Consider the following 14395-nt stretch of genomic DNA (forward strand, 5'->3'; position numbering starts at 1 on the left):
TATTTTGTTATATGTTGATAAAGTAACCTAATGATGAGTTTGATGAATTGTGACTAAGTTCAGTAAATCTGAGAGGCAAACGTGAAGTAAACCTGAACGATTAAGTTTTAATTCAAACCTGAAGGTTTTAAGAAAAAAAAAAAAAAAAAAAAATCTGTTCTTATCAGTTTAATATCTGATACGTCCCCTATCTGGGGACCATATATTAAATGGATTTTTGAGAACGGGGGCCGATTTCGAAGCTTGCTTCCGTCGCCCTATGCATTGACCCGATATGGCAGTATCTTCGGGTACAGTGCACCACCCCCTTACAGGGTTAAAAAGAAAGATTCCTACTTTCATTGCTACCTGCTTGCTGGCTAGCCAGCTAGCCAGCCCTGTGGGCCTTGCTGCTGCTGCAGCCAAAAAACAAAAGGTGGTGCTGCTGCTGCTTCTGCTGCTTCTGCTTCTGCTTGTGTCTGGCCGCTGTTGGAGCGTCCAGGCACAGGACTTCTGCTGCTGCTGACTAAATGGCCTCCTTAATTGGATCATTTGAGTAGCCAGCACACCTGTGCAGGTAGGGCATGACATGATAGGCAGCTGCCTTGATAGCGGGTGGGTGCTGAATGTTCCTAATTGACAAAATAAGATTAATGCTTATGAAGAAATATAAAATCTCATCCCTTCCCCAATATCGCGCCACACCCCTACCCCTTAATTCCCTGGTTGAACTTGATGGACATATGTCTTTTTTCGACCGTACTAACTATGTAACTATGTAACATAACATGGGGGGGGGGGGGTCTCCTGGCTGTTCACACAGGTGTGTCATTGCTGTACATTGACCATGCATTGCTTCTGTGGTATTGCAAAGGCAAAGACAAATGCTTCCAGCCATCCATTGCACTAATGGATTGGTCATCAGCTGGCTGTCTATGTCCCGCATCAATATAGACCAAAGTACAGAGGGTTAGGCTATGCTATTGTGCACCTACCTGATGCATCAGAAGGTGCGAGGCCCTTGCTAAATTCTGTGCACAGACTTTGAGATCTATACTTTAGACTGTATCTAAACCTGCTCCAACATGGACTGACATTCTGGCCTACTTTCAGCCGATGCGACTTGTCTGTCGCTGAACAGTCGCTTTTTATGTATTCAGCACCTATGTATAATGTTGTAAAAATGCTCTAGAAGCTAAAGTCGCAGAAATGTCACACATATTTGGCCTGCAACTTTCTGTGCGACAAATTCAGACAGGAAAAATCAGTATAAATCCTTAGAAAATTATCCCCCAGTGTCTCCATCTGCTGGCGGTATTGAATAAGCATTGCTGCACTGATGGGGTATGCATTAGACGAAAAAAAAGAAGAAAAAGAAGAATAATACGCCCAGAAAAGAGGCGAAAAGGAGAAAAACGTAAAAAAACGTGAAAAAAAAGTAAGAGGAAGAGAAAGGAAAAAAAGGTGGAAATGGGTTTAAAAGTGATTTCGGCGGAGAAATATATATATATATATATATATATATATATATATATATATATATATACGCGCACACACACACATATATATAAACGTATTCTCCGTTGAGATATTGCAGCCGCTGCTGTGTCCAGGCCCAGGAGCCTTAGCACTGTGCTGTGATGTCACTCAATACCACTGACATCACTAGGTGTAAACAACATCTCTCCTTTGCTGTGTATGTGACTATGGAGCTGTTTGGTGATGTCGTCTATTATGGCCTTCATAGAAGCAACAGGAGATTGTTGCATCCATCTAGAACCCTCAGAACTACAGTGCTATGATGTCACTCACTTCCACAGGCCTTGCAGAGTGTAAACAACAACAACCCAGCTTTGTTGTGTATGTAACCATAGGGATTTGTGATGTCACCTAGAACCTTCACAGCAGCGACAGCTTTATGAGGAGCATCAGCACTGCTCTGCCTGAGCAGAACCATCACCGCCATAGGTTGTCAAATAACCCGGGTTTAACCCACACAGGTAAGTCCAATGGGGTGCAGGCATGTCCTCTATGCTTACAGCTTCCCGTGGGTGTTGGTTTGATACCGTTTGGGGACAGCCAAGGAGGCATCTGCAGGCAACAAAGGTAGGTGTGTGCTTGTGTGTGTGTTTCCTATGCAGATCCTAAGCCCAGTGTCACATGCAAGTAGGAGGAGTAAGAAGGGTTCCTGGCAAATCCGGGTTATGGATTGCATTTAAAAAGGCCCCGTGGGAGTGCAATGGGCCCCTGTCTTGCTGCTTAGCAATAATGGTATGGGTTTAGGTTCTGCTGTGTGTACTGGTGGTTGACTGCCCCCCAGCCCAGAGTGTGCATGGAAAATTGTCTGGCAGCCTCCCTGACAGCAAGCAGTGATAGTGCCCATGAAGGGCACCTTGTTGGGCCCGCCCCTTTCACGGTTATCGCTTCTCGGCCTTTTGGCTAAGATCAAGTGTAGTATCTGTTCTTATCAGTTTAATATCTGATACGTCCCCTATCTGGGGACCATATATTAAATGGATTTTTGAGAACGGGGGCCGATTTCGAAGCTTGCTTCCGTCGCCCTATGCATTGACCCGATATGGCAGTATCTTCGGGTACAGTGCACCACCTCCTTACAGGGTTAAAAAGAAAGATTCCTACTTTCATTGCTACCTGCTTGCTGGCTAGCCAGCTAGCCAGCCCTGTGGGCCTTGCTGCTGCTGCAGCCAAAAAACAAAAGGTGGTGCTGCTGCTGCTTCTGCTGCTTCTGCTTCTGCTTGTGTCTGGCCGCTGTTGGAGCGTCCAGGCACAGGACTTCTGCTGCTGCTGACTAAATGGCCTCCTTAATTGGATCATTTGAGTAGCCAGCACACCTGTGCAGGTAGGGCATGACATGATAGGCAGCTGCCTTGATAGCGGGTGGGTGCTGAATGTTCCTAATTGACAAAATAAGATTAATGCTTATGAAGAAATATAAAATCTCATCCCTTCCCCAATATCGCGCCACACCCCTACCCCTTAATTCCCTGGTTGAACTTGATGGACATATGTCTTTTTTCGACCGTACTAACTATGTAACTATGTAACATAACATGGGGGGGGGGGGGGGGTCTCCTGGCTGTTCACACAGGTGTGTCATTGCTGTACATTGACCATGCATTGCTTCTGTGGTATTGCAAAGGCAAAGACAAATGCTTCCAGCCATCCATTGCACTAATGGATTGGTCATCAGCTGGCTGTCTATGTCCCGCATCAATATAGACCAAAGTACAGAGGGTTAGGCTATGCTATTGTGCACCTACCTGATGCATCAGAAGGTGCGAGGCCCTTGCTAAATTCTGTGCACAGACTTTGAGATCTATACTTTAGACTGTATCTAAACCTGCTCCAACATGGACTGACATTCTGGCCTACTTTCAGCCGATGCGACTTGTCTGTCGCTGAACAGTCGCTTTTTATGTATTCAGCACCTATGTATAATGTTGTAAAAATGCTCTAGAAGCTAAAGTCGCAGAAATGTCACACATATTTGGCCTGCAACTTTCTGTGCGACAAATTCAGACAGGAAAAATCAGTATAAATCCTTAGAAAATTATCCCCCAGTGTCTCCATCTGCTGGCGGTATTGAATAAGCATTGCTGCACTGATGGGGTATGCATTAGACGAAAAAAAAGAAGAAAAAGAAGAATAATACGCCCAGAAAAGAGGCGAAAAGGAGAAAAACGTAAAAAAACGTGAAAAAAAAGTAAGAGGAAGAGAAGGGAAAAAAAGGTGGAAATGGGTTTAAACGTGATTTCGGCGGAGAAATATATATATATATATATATATATATATATATATATATATATATACGCGCACACACACACATATATATAAACGTATTCTCCGTTGAGATATTGCAGCCGCTGCTGTGTCCAGGCCCAGGAGCCTTAGCACTGTGCTGTGATGTCACTCAATACCACTGACATCACTAGGTGTAAACAACATCTCTCCTTTGCTGTGTATGTGACTATGGAGCTGTTTGGTGATGTCGTCTATTATGGCCTTCATAGAAGCAACAGGAGATTGTTGCATCCATCTAGAACCCTCAGAACTACAGTGCTATGATGTCACTCACTTCCACAGGCCTTGCAGAGTGTAAACAACAACAACCCAGCTTTGTTGTGTATGTAACCATAGGGATTTGTGATGTCACCTAGAACCTTCACAGCAGCGACAGCTTTATGAGGAGCATCAGCACTGCTCTGCCTGAGCAGAACCATCACCGCCATAGGTTGTCAAATAACCCGGGTTTAACCCACACAGGTAAGTCCAATGGGGTGCAGGCATGTCCTCTATGCTTACAGCTTCCCGTGGGTGTTGGTTTGATACCGTTTGGGGACAGCCAAGGAGGCATCTGCAGGCAACAAAGGTAGGTGTGTGCTTGTGTGTGTGTTTCCTATGCAGATCCTAAGCCCAGTGTCACATGCAAGTAGGAGGAGTAAGAAGGGTTCCTGGCAAATCCGGGTTATGGATTGCATTTAAAAAGGCCCCGTGGGAGTGCAATGGGCCCCTGTCTTGCTGCTTAGCAATAATGGTATGGGTTTAGGTTCTGCTGTGTGTACTGGTGGTTGACTGCCCCCCAGCCCAGAGTGTGCATGGAAAATTGTCTGGCAGCCTCCCTGACAGCAAGCAGTGATAGTGCCCATGAAGGGCACCTTGTTGGGCCCGCCCCTTTCACGATTATCGCTTCTCGGCCTTTTGGCTAAGATCAAGTGTAGTATCTGCTCACTTGGTCTGGTCAGAGGGTGTCTGGGGTACCCGGCTCCTTGGCCTGGGGGGATCGTCCTTCTTAACGGAGGGACTTCACCCCCCTGCTGCTATTAGGGAGCCGGCTTAGTCCCCAGACAACGGGAGGCGATCACCCTTCACTGCCCACTCTTTGGTGGGGGAGTGTTTTTCTGTCCCTGCCTGGACACGCCTATTGAAGATGGAAGAGATCATGGACACCTCTCAATCTGCTGGAGAGGAGGTTCCTTTTTTTGGGAAGATCAAGAATGGGGTCCGGATCCTGCTGAAAGACCTTGAGAAGAAAAGAAGAGGACTTTCCTTTGTAATGGAGGAAATTCTTTTTGGAGTTTTGGAAATTGCAAAGACACAAATCCTTTCCATGTTGGAATTTCCAAAGAAAGGGTGCTTTGATGTTATTTTGGTTTCCGAAGAGGATTATGATTTATTTTGGAAGAAATTTGAGACAATCAAGTCTGATCCAGTGTGGGAGGGCGTGGAAGTCATTCCCCACTTTCCCAGGAGAGAAAGAATTTTAACGGTGAGGATGTATAGTCCTTACGTCCCTGAGGAGGATATTATAATTCTTTTGACCCAATTTTGTGAGGAAATTGCGCCACTTGGCAAAATTTATAATCAGTATGGAGTCTGGACAACAAAGTGGAGATTTAAAGTAAAGTTCAAGGAAGACGCAGATGGAAGAGTTCTTTATCCCCCTGCCCGTTTTAAAATAGGGGTTATCAATGGAGATATGTTTTTTGCAGGTATGCAGAATTTCTGTAGAAAATGCAAGAAATATGGCCATTTAAAGGAAGAGTGCACCTCAATGTGGTGCCAAAAATGCCAAAAAGAAGGTCATGAAATTGAATCCTGTAGCCAAAAAAGTAAATGTAATTTATGTAACAAAATTGGTCACATGTATGTGAACTGTCCAAAGAGGAAGAAGAAAAGAGAAGAAGAAGTTTCTGAACAAGAGCCAGAAATTAAAAGATCTGTGGTAACCCAAGAGCCAAAAATTGTTGGAAAAGAGATGATAGTAGAAGAAAAGAACATTGGAGAGCATAAGAGTAAAAAGAAAAATGAAGAGCCGGTGAGAAATTTAAGAGGATATTCAGGGTCTTTCCAAACTATTTTGGAGAGAGCTCCAGATGAGGAAAGAGAATTGTTCTTACAGGACCTGGATAATCTATTATCCACCTTTAAAGCCCAGTTGCCTGCAGTAAGAAACAAAGTTTATGATTCTTTTCGCCTTGACGTGGATCGATTTATGGTAACTTATAAAATACCGGCCTGGTTAGCCATCCCAGTAAAAAGGGAAATGGAAAAAGGAAGCTTAAGCTATGGTTTAATTGATTACTTGGCAGTTTACGCCCGGAGAAAGGGAATGAATTTGTTATAATTTTGGAATGTTTATTATTTTTATTGTTGTTATAATATTTTATTTCAATTTGTCTTTTTTATTTTAGGAATAAATAAAACTGTTACCTGATGATGAACAAAACAATCGAGTCCATATAAGATCTTGGAGCTCTGATTGAGTTCTGAGGGCTAACTTAAAAAAAAAATCTGTTCTTATCAGTTTAATATCTGATACGTCCCCTATCTGGGGACCATATATTAAATGGATTTTTGAGAACGGGGGCCGATTTCGAAGCTTGCTTCCGTCGCCCTATGCATTGACCCGATATGGCAGTATCTTCGGGTACAGTGCACCACCCCCTTACAGGGTTAAAAAGAAAGATTCCTACTTTCATTGCTACCTGCTTGCTGGCTAGCCAGCTAGCCAGCCCTGTGGGCCTTGCTGCTGCTGCAGCCAAAAAACAAAAGGTGGTGCTGCTGCTGCTGCTTCTGCTGCTTCTGCTTCTGCTTGTGTCTGGCCGCTGTTGGAGCGTCCAGGCACAGGACTTCTGCTGCTGCTGACTAAATGGCCTCCTTAATTGGATCATTTGAGTAGCCAGCACACCTGTGCAGGTAGGGCATGACATGATAGGCAGCTGCCTTGATAGCGGGTGGGTGCTGAATGTTCCTAATTGACAAAATAAGATTAATGCTTATGAAGAAATATAAAATCTCATCCCTTCCCCAATATCGCGCCACACCCCTACCCCTTAATTCCCTGGTTGAACTTGATGGACATATGTCTTTTTTCGACCGTACTAACTATGTAACTATGTAACATAACATGGGGGGGGGGGGGGGTCTCCTGGCTGTTCACACAGGTGTGTCATTGCTGTACATTGACCATGCATTGCTTCTGTGGTATTGCAAAGGCAAAGACAAATGCTTCCAGCCATCCATTGCACTAATGGATTGGTCATCAGCTGGCTGTCTATGTCCCGCATCAATATAGACCAAAGTACAGAGGGTTAGGCTATGCTATTGTGCACCTACCTGATGCATCAGAAGGTGGGAGGCCCTTGCTAAATTCTGTGCACAGACTTTGAGATCTATACTTTAGACTGTATCTAAACCTGCTCCAACATGGACTGACATTCTGGCCTACTTTCAGCCGATGCGACTTGTCTGTCGCTGAACAGTCGCTTTTTATGTATTCAGCACCTATGTATAATGTTGTAAAAATGCTCTAGAAGCTAAAGTCGCAGAAATGTCACACATATTTGGCCTGCAACTTTCTGTGCGACAAATTCAGACAGGAAAAATCAGTATAAATCCTTAGAAAATTATCCCCCAGTGTCTCCATCTGCTGGCGGTATTGAATAAGCATTGCTGCACTGATGGGGTATGCATTAGACGAAAAAAAAGAAGAAAAAGAAGAATAATACGCCCAGAAAAGAGGCGAAAAGGAGAAAAACGTAAAAAAACGTGAAAAAAAAGTAAGAGGAAGAGAAGGGAAAAAAAGGTGGAAATGGGTTTAAAAGTGATTTCGGCGGAGAAATATATATATATATATATATATATATATATATATATATACGCGCACACACACACATATATATAAACGTATTCTCCGTTGAGATATTGCAGCCGCTGCTGTGTCCAGGCCCAGGAGCCTTAGCACTGTGCTGTGATGTCACTCAATACCACTGACATCACTAGGTGTAAACAACATCTCTCCTTTGCTGTGTATGTGACTATGGAGCTGTTTGGTGATGTCGTCTATTATGGCCTTCATAGAAGCAACAGGAGATTGTTGCATCCATCTAGAACCCTCAGAACTACAGTGCTATGATGTCACTCACTTCCACAGGCCTTGCAGAGTGTAAACAACAACAACCCAGCTTTGTTGTGTATGTAACCATAGGGATTTGTGATGTCACCTAGAACCTTCACAGCAGCGACAGCTTTATGAGGAGCATCAGCACTGCTCTGCCTGAGCAGAACCATCACCGCCATAGGTTGTCAAATAACCCGGGTTTAACCCACACAGGTAAGTCCAATGGGGTGCAGGCATGTCCTCTATGCTTACAGCTTCCCGTGGGTGTTGGTTTGATACCGTTTGGGGACAGCCAAGGAGGCATCTGCAGGCAACAAAGGTAGGTGTGTGCTTGTGTGTGTGTTTCCTATGCAGATCCTAAGCCCAGTGTCACATGCAAGTAGGAGGAGTAAGAAGGGTTCCTGGCAAATCCGGGTTATGGATTGCATTTAAAAAGGCCCCGTGGGAGTGCAATGGGCCCCTGTCTTGCTGCTTAGCAATAATGGTATGGGTTTAGGTTCTGCTGTGTGTACTGGTGGTTGACTGCCCCCCAGCCCAGAGTGTGCATGGAAAATTGTCTGGCAGCCTCCCTGACAGCAAGCAGTGATAGTGCCCATGAAGGGCACCTTGTTGGGCCCGCCCCTTTCACGGTTATCGCTTCTCGGCCTTTTGGCTAAGATCAAGTGTAGTATCTGTTCTTATCAGTTTAATATCTGATACGTCCCCTATCTGGGGACCATATATTAAATGGATTTTTGAGAACGGGGGCCGATTTCGAAGCTTGCTTCCGTCGCCCTATGCATTGACCCGATATGGCAGTATCTTCGGGTACAGTGCACCACCCCCTTACAGGGTTAAAAAGAAAGATTCCTACTTTCATTGCTACCTGCTTGCTGGCTAGCCAGCTAGCCAGCCCTGTGGGCCTTGCTGCTGCTGCAGCCAAAAAACAAAAGGTGGTGCTGCTGCTGCTTCTGCTGCTTCTGCTTCTGCTTGTGTCTGGCCGCTGTTGGAGCGTCCAGGCACAGGACTTCTGCTGCTGCTGACTAAATGGCCTCCTTAATTGGATCATTTGAGTAGCCAGCACACCTGTGCAGGTAGGGCATGACATGATAGGCAGCTGCCTTGATAGCGGGTGGGTGCTGAATGTTCCTAATTGACAAAATAAGATTAATGCTTATGAAGAAATATAAAATCTCATCCCTTCCCCAATATCGCGCCACACCCCTACCCCTTAATTCCCTGGTTGAACTTGATGGACATATGTCTTTTTTCGACCGTACTAACTATGTAACTATGTAACATAACATGGGGGGGGGGGGGGTCTCCTGGCTGTTCACACAGGTGTGTCATTGCTGTACATTGACCATGCATTGCTTCTGTGGTATTGCAAAGGCAAAGACAAATGCTTCCAGCCATCCATTGCACTAATGGATTGGTCATCAGCTGGCTGTCTATGTCCCGCATCAATATAGACCAAAGTACAGAGGGTTAGGCTATGCTATTGTGCACCTACCTGATGCATCAGAAGGTGCGAGGCCCTTGCTAAATTCTGTGCACAGACTTTGAGATCTATACTTTAGACTGTATCTAAACCTGCTCCAACATGGACTGACATTCTGGCCTACTTTCAGCCGATGCGACTTGTCTGTCGCTGAACAGTCGCTTTTTATGTATTCAGCACCTATGTATAATGTTGTAAAAATGCTCTAGAAGCTAAAGTCGCAGAAATGTCACACATATTTGGCCTGCAACTTTCTGTGCGACAAATTCAGACAGGAAAAATCAGTATAAATCCTTAGAAAATTATCCCCCAGTGTCTCCATCTGCTGGCGGTATTGAATAAGCATTGCTGCACTGATGGGGTATGCATTAGACGAAAAAAAAGAAGAAAAAGAAGAATAATACGCCCAGAAAAGAGGCGAAAAGGAGAAAAACGTAAAAAAACGTGAAAAAAAAGTAAGAGGAAGAGAAGGGAAAAAAAGGTGGAAAAGGATTTAAAAGTGATTTCGGCGGAGAAATATATATATATATATATATATATATATATATATATATATATATACGCGCACACACACACATATATATAAACGTATTCTCCGTTGAGATATTGCAGCCGCTGCTGTGTCCAGGCCCAGGAGCCTTAGCACTGTGCTGTGATGTCACTCAATACCACTGACATCACTAGGTGTAAACAACATCTCTCCTTTGCTGTGTATGTGACTATGGAGCTGTTTGGTGATGTCGTCTATTATGGCCTTCATAGAAGCAACAGGAGATTGTTGCATCCATCTAGAACCCTCAGAACTACAGTGCTATGATGTCACTCACTTCCACAGGCCTTGCAGAGTGTAAACAACAACAACCCAGCTTTGTTGTGTATGTAACCATAGGGATTTGTGATGTCACCTAGAACCTTCACAGCAGCGACAGCTTTATGAGGAGCATCAGCACTGCTCTGCCTGAGCAGAACCATCACCGCCATAGGTTGTCAAATAACCCGGGTTTAACCCACACAGGTAAGTCCAATGGGGTGCAGGCATGTCCTCTATGCTTACAGCTTCCCGTGGGTGTTGGTTTGATACCGTTTGGGGACAGCCAAGGAGGCATCTGCAGGCAACAAAGGTAGGTGTGTGCTTGTGTGTGTGTTTCCTATGCAGATCCTAAGCCCAGTGTCACATGCAAGTAGGAGGAGTAAGAAGGGTTCCTGGCAAATCCGGGTTATGGATTGCATTTAAAAAGGCCCCGTGGGAGTGCAATGGGCCCCTGTCTTGCTGCTTAGCAATAATGGTATGGGTTTAGGTTCTGCTGTGTGTACTGGTGGTTGACTGCCCCCCAGCCCAGAGTGTGCATGGAAAATTGTCTGGCAGCCTCCCTGACAGCAAGCAGTGATAGTGCCCATGAAGGGCACCTTGTTGGGCCCGCCCCTTTCACGGTTATCGCTTCTCGGCCTTTTGGCTAAGATCAAGTGTAGTATCTGTTCTTATCAGTTTAATATCTGATACGTCCCCTATCTGGGGACCATATATTAAATGGATTTTTGAGAACGGGGGCCGATTTCGAAGCTTGCTTCCGTCGCCCTATGCATTGACCCGATATGGCAGTATCTTCGGGTACAGTGCACCACCCCCTTACAGGGTTAAAAAGAAAGATTCCTACTTTCATTGCTACCTGCTTGCTGGCTAGCCAGCTAGCCAGCCCTGTGGGCCTTGCTGCTGCTGCAGCCAAAAAACAAAAGGTGGTGCTGCTGCTGCTTCTGCTGCTTCTGCTTCTGCTTGTGTCTGGCCGCTGTTGGAGCGTCCAGGCACAGGACTTCTGCTGCTGCTGACTAAATGGCCTCCTTAATTGGATCATTTGAGTAGCCAGCACACCTGTGCAGGTAGGGCATGACATGATAGGCAGCTGCCTTGATAGCGGGTGGGTGCTGAATGTTCCTAATTGACAAAATAAGATTAATGCTTATGAAGAAATATAAAATCTCATCCCTTCCCCAATATCGCGCCACACCCCTACCCCTTAATTCCCTGGTTGAACTTGATGGACATATGTCTTTTTTCGACCGTACTAACTATGTAACTATGTAACATAACATGGGGGGGGGGGGGTCTCCTGGCTGTTCACACAGGTGTGTCATTGCTGTACATTGACCATGCATTGCTTCTGTGGTATTGCAAAGGCAAAGACAAATGCTTCCAGCCATCCATTGCACTAATGGATTGGTCATCAGCTGGCTGTCTATGTCCCGCATCAATATAGACCAAAGTACAGAGGGTTAGGCTATGCTATTGTGCACCTACCTGATGCATCAGAAGGTGCGAGGCCCTTGCTAAATTCTGTGCACAGACTTTGAGATCTATACTTTAGACTGTATCTAAACCTGCTCCAACATGGACTGACATTCTGGCCTACTTTCAGCCGATGCGACTTGTCTGTCGCTGAACAGTCGCTTTTTATGTATTCAGCACCTATGTATAATGTTGTAAAAATGCTCTAGAAGCTAAAGTCGCAGAAATGTCACACATATTTGGCCTGCAACTTTCTGTGCGACAAATTCAGACAGGAAAAATCAGTATAAATCCTTAGAAAATTATCCCCCAGTGTCTCCATCTGCTGGCGGTATTGAATAAGCATTGCTGCACTGATGGGGTATGCATTAGACGAAAAAAAAGAAGAAAAAGAAGAATAATACGCCCAGAAAAGAGGCGAAAAGGAGAAAAACGTAAAAAAACGTGAAAAAAAAGTAAGAGGAAGAGAAGGGAAAAAAAGGTGGAAATGGGTTTAAAAGTGATTTCGGCGGAGAAATATATATATATATATATATATATATATATATATATATATATATATATACGCGCACACACACACATATATATAAACGTATTCTCCGTTGAGATATTGCAGCCGCTGCTGTGTCCAGGCCCAGGAGCCTTAGCACTGTGCTGTGATGTCACTCAATACCACTGACATCACTAGGTGTAAACAACATCTCTCCTTTGCTGTGTATGTGACTATGGAGCTGTTTGGTGATGTCGTCTATTATGGCCTTCATAGAAGCAACAGGAGATTGTTGCATCCATCTAGAACCCTCAGAACTACAGTGCTATGATGTCACTCACTTCCACAGGCCTTGCAGAGTGTAAACAACAACAACCCAGCTTTGTTGTGTATGTAACCATAGGGATTTGTGATGTCACCTAGAACCTTCACAGCAGCGACAGCTTTATGAGGAGCATCAGCACTGCTCTGCCTGAGCAGAACCATCACCGCCATAGGTTGTCAAATAACCCGGGTTTAACCCACACAGGTAAGTCCAATGGGGTGCAGGCATGTCCTCTATGCTTACAGCTTCCCGTGGGTGTTGGTTTGATACCGTTTGGGGACAGCCAAGGAGGCATCTGCAGGCAACAAAGGTAGGTGTGTGCTTGTGTGTGTGTTTCCTATGCAGATCCTAAGCCCAGTGTCACATGCAAGTAGGAGGAGTAAGAAGGGTTCCTGGCAAATCCGGGTTATGGATTGCATTTAAAAAGGCCCCGTGGGAGTGCAATGGGCCCCTGTCTTGCTGCTTAGCAATAATGGTATGGGTTTAGGTTCTGCTGTGTGTACTGGTGGTTGACTGCCCCCCAGCCCAGAGTGTGCATGGAAAATTGTCTGGCAGCCTCCCTGACAGCAAGCAGTGATAGTGCCCATGAAGGGCACCTTGTTGGGCCCGCCCCTTTCACGGTTATCGCTTCTCGGCCTTTTGGCTAAGATCAAGTGTAGTATCTGTTCTTATCAGTTTAATATCTGATACGTCCCCTATCTGGGGACCATATATTAAATGGATTTTTGAGAACGGGGGCCGATTTCGAAGCTTGCTTCCGTCGCCCTATGCATTGACCCGATATGGCAGTATCTTCGGGTACAGTGCACCACCCCCTTACAGGGTTAAAAAGAAAAATTCCTACTTTCATTGCTACCTGCTTGCTGGCTAGCCAGCTAGCCAGCCCTGTGGGCCTTGCTGCTGCTGCAGCCAAAAAACAAAAGGTGGTGCTGCTGCTGCTTCTGCTGCTTCTGCTTCTGCTTGTGTCTGGCCGCTGTTGGAGCGTCCAGGCACAGGACTTCTGCTGCTGCTGACTAAATGGCCTCCTTAATTGGATCATTTGAGTAGCCAGCACACCTGTGCAGGTAGGGCATGACATGATAGGCAGCTGCCTTGATAGCGGGTGGGTGCTGAATGTTCCTAATTGACAAAATAAGATTAATGCTTATGAAGAAATATAAAATCTCATCCCTTCCCCAATATCGCGCCACACCCCTACCCCTTAATTCCCTGGTTGAACTTGATGGACATATGTCTTTTTTCGACCGTACTAACTATGTAACTATGTAACATAACATGGGGGGGGGGGGGGGGGTCTCCTGGCTGTTCACACAGGTGTGTCATTGCTGTACATTGACCATGCATTGCTTCTGTGGTATTGCAAAGGCAAAGACAAATGCTTCCAGCCATCCATTGCACTAATGGATTGGTCATCAGCTGGCTGTCTATGTCCCGCATCAATATAGACCAAAGTACAGAGGGTTAGGCTATGCTATTGTGCACCTACCTGATGCATCAGAAGGTGCGAGGCCCTTGCTAAATTCTGTGCACAGACTTTGAGATCTATACTTTAGACTGTATCTAAACCTGCTCCAACATGGACTGACATTCTGGCCTACTTTCAGCCGATGCGACTTGTCTGTCGCTGAACAGTCGCTTTTTATGTATTCAGCACCTATGTATAATGTTGTAAAAATGCTCTAGAAGCTAAAGTCGCAGAAATGTCACACATATTTGGCCTGCAACTTTCTGTGCGACAAATTCAGACAGGAAAAATCAGTATAAATCCTTAGAAAATTATCCCCCAGTGTCTCCATCTGCTGGCGGTATTGAATAAGCATTGCTGCACTGATGGGGTATGCATTAGACGAAAAAAAAGAAGAAAAAGAAGAATAATACGCCCAGAAAAGAGGCGAAAAGGAGAAAAACGTAAAAAAACG

At 45.1% G+C, this 14395-nt stretch overlaps 6 non-coding genes and 1 pseudogene across 6 annotated transcripts; all 7 read left to right on the forward strand.

Moving 5' to 3' along the window:
- The first annotated feature begins 121 nt into the window (after positions 1-121).
- Positions 122-306, forward strand: LOC130300972 (U2 spliceosomal RNA). Its single transcript, XR_008851703.1, has one exon. It is a non-coding gene; the product is annotated as a U2 spliceosomal RNA (small nuclear RNA).
- Positions 307-2398: 2092 nt separating this feature from the next.
- LOC130300928 (U2 spliceosomal RNA) lies at positions 2399-2589 on the forward strand. The gene has a single exon (XR_008851659.1). It is a non-coding gene; the product is annotated as a U2 spliceosomal RNA (small nuclear RNA).
- A 2093-nt stretch (positions 2590-4682) lies between these two features.
- On the forward strand, positions 4683-4819 carry LOC130300978 (U2 spliceosomal RNA; annotated as a pseudogene).
- Positions 4820-6258: 1439 nt separating this feature from the next.
- On the forward strand, positions 6259-6443 carry LOC130300967 (U2 spliceosomal RNA). Its single transcript, XR_008851697.1, has one exon. It is a non-coding gene; the product is annotated as a U2 spliceosomal RNA (small nuclear RNA).
- A 2089-nt stretch (positions 6444-8532) lies between these two features.
- Positions 8533-8723, forward strand: LOC130300930 (U2 spliceosomal RNA). The gene has a single exon (XR_008851661.1). It is a non-coding gene; the product is annotated as a U2 spliceosomal RNA (small nuclear RNA).
- Positions 8724-10814: 2091 nt separating this feature from the next.
- Positions 10815-11005, forward strand: LOC130300931 (U2 spliceosomal RNA). The gene has a single exon (XR_008851662.1). It is a non-coding gene; the product is annotated as a U2 spliceosomal RNA (small nuclear RNA).
- A 2094-nt stretch (positions 11006-13099) lies between these two features.
- Positions 13100-13290, forward strand: LOC130300933 (U2 spliceosomal RNA). The gene has a single exon (XR_008851663.1). It is a non-coding gene; the product is annotated as a U2 spliceosomal RNA (small nuclear RNA).
- The last annotated feature ends 1105 nt before the right edge of the window (positions 13291-14395 follow it).

This window comes from Hyla sarda, unplaced genomic scaffold (genome assembly GCF_029499605.1).
Source record: "Hyla sarda isolate aHylSar1 unplaced genomic scaffold, aHylSar1.hap1 scaffold_1106, whole genome shotgun sequence".
In the NCBI taxonomy this organism is placed as follows: Eukaryota; Metazoa; Chordata; class Amphibia; order Anura; family Hylidae; genus Hyla; species Hyla sarda.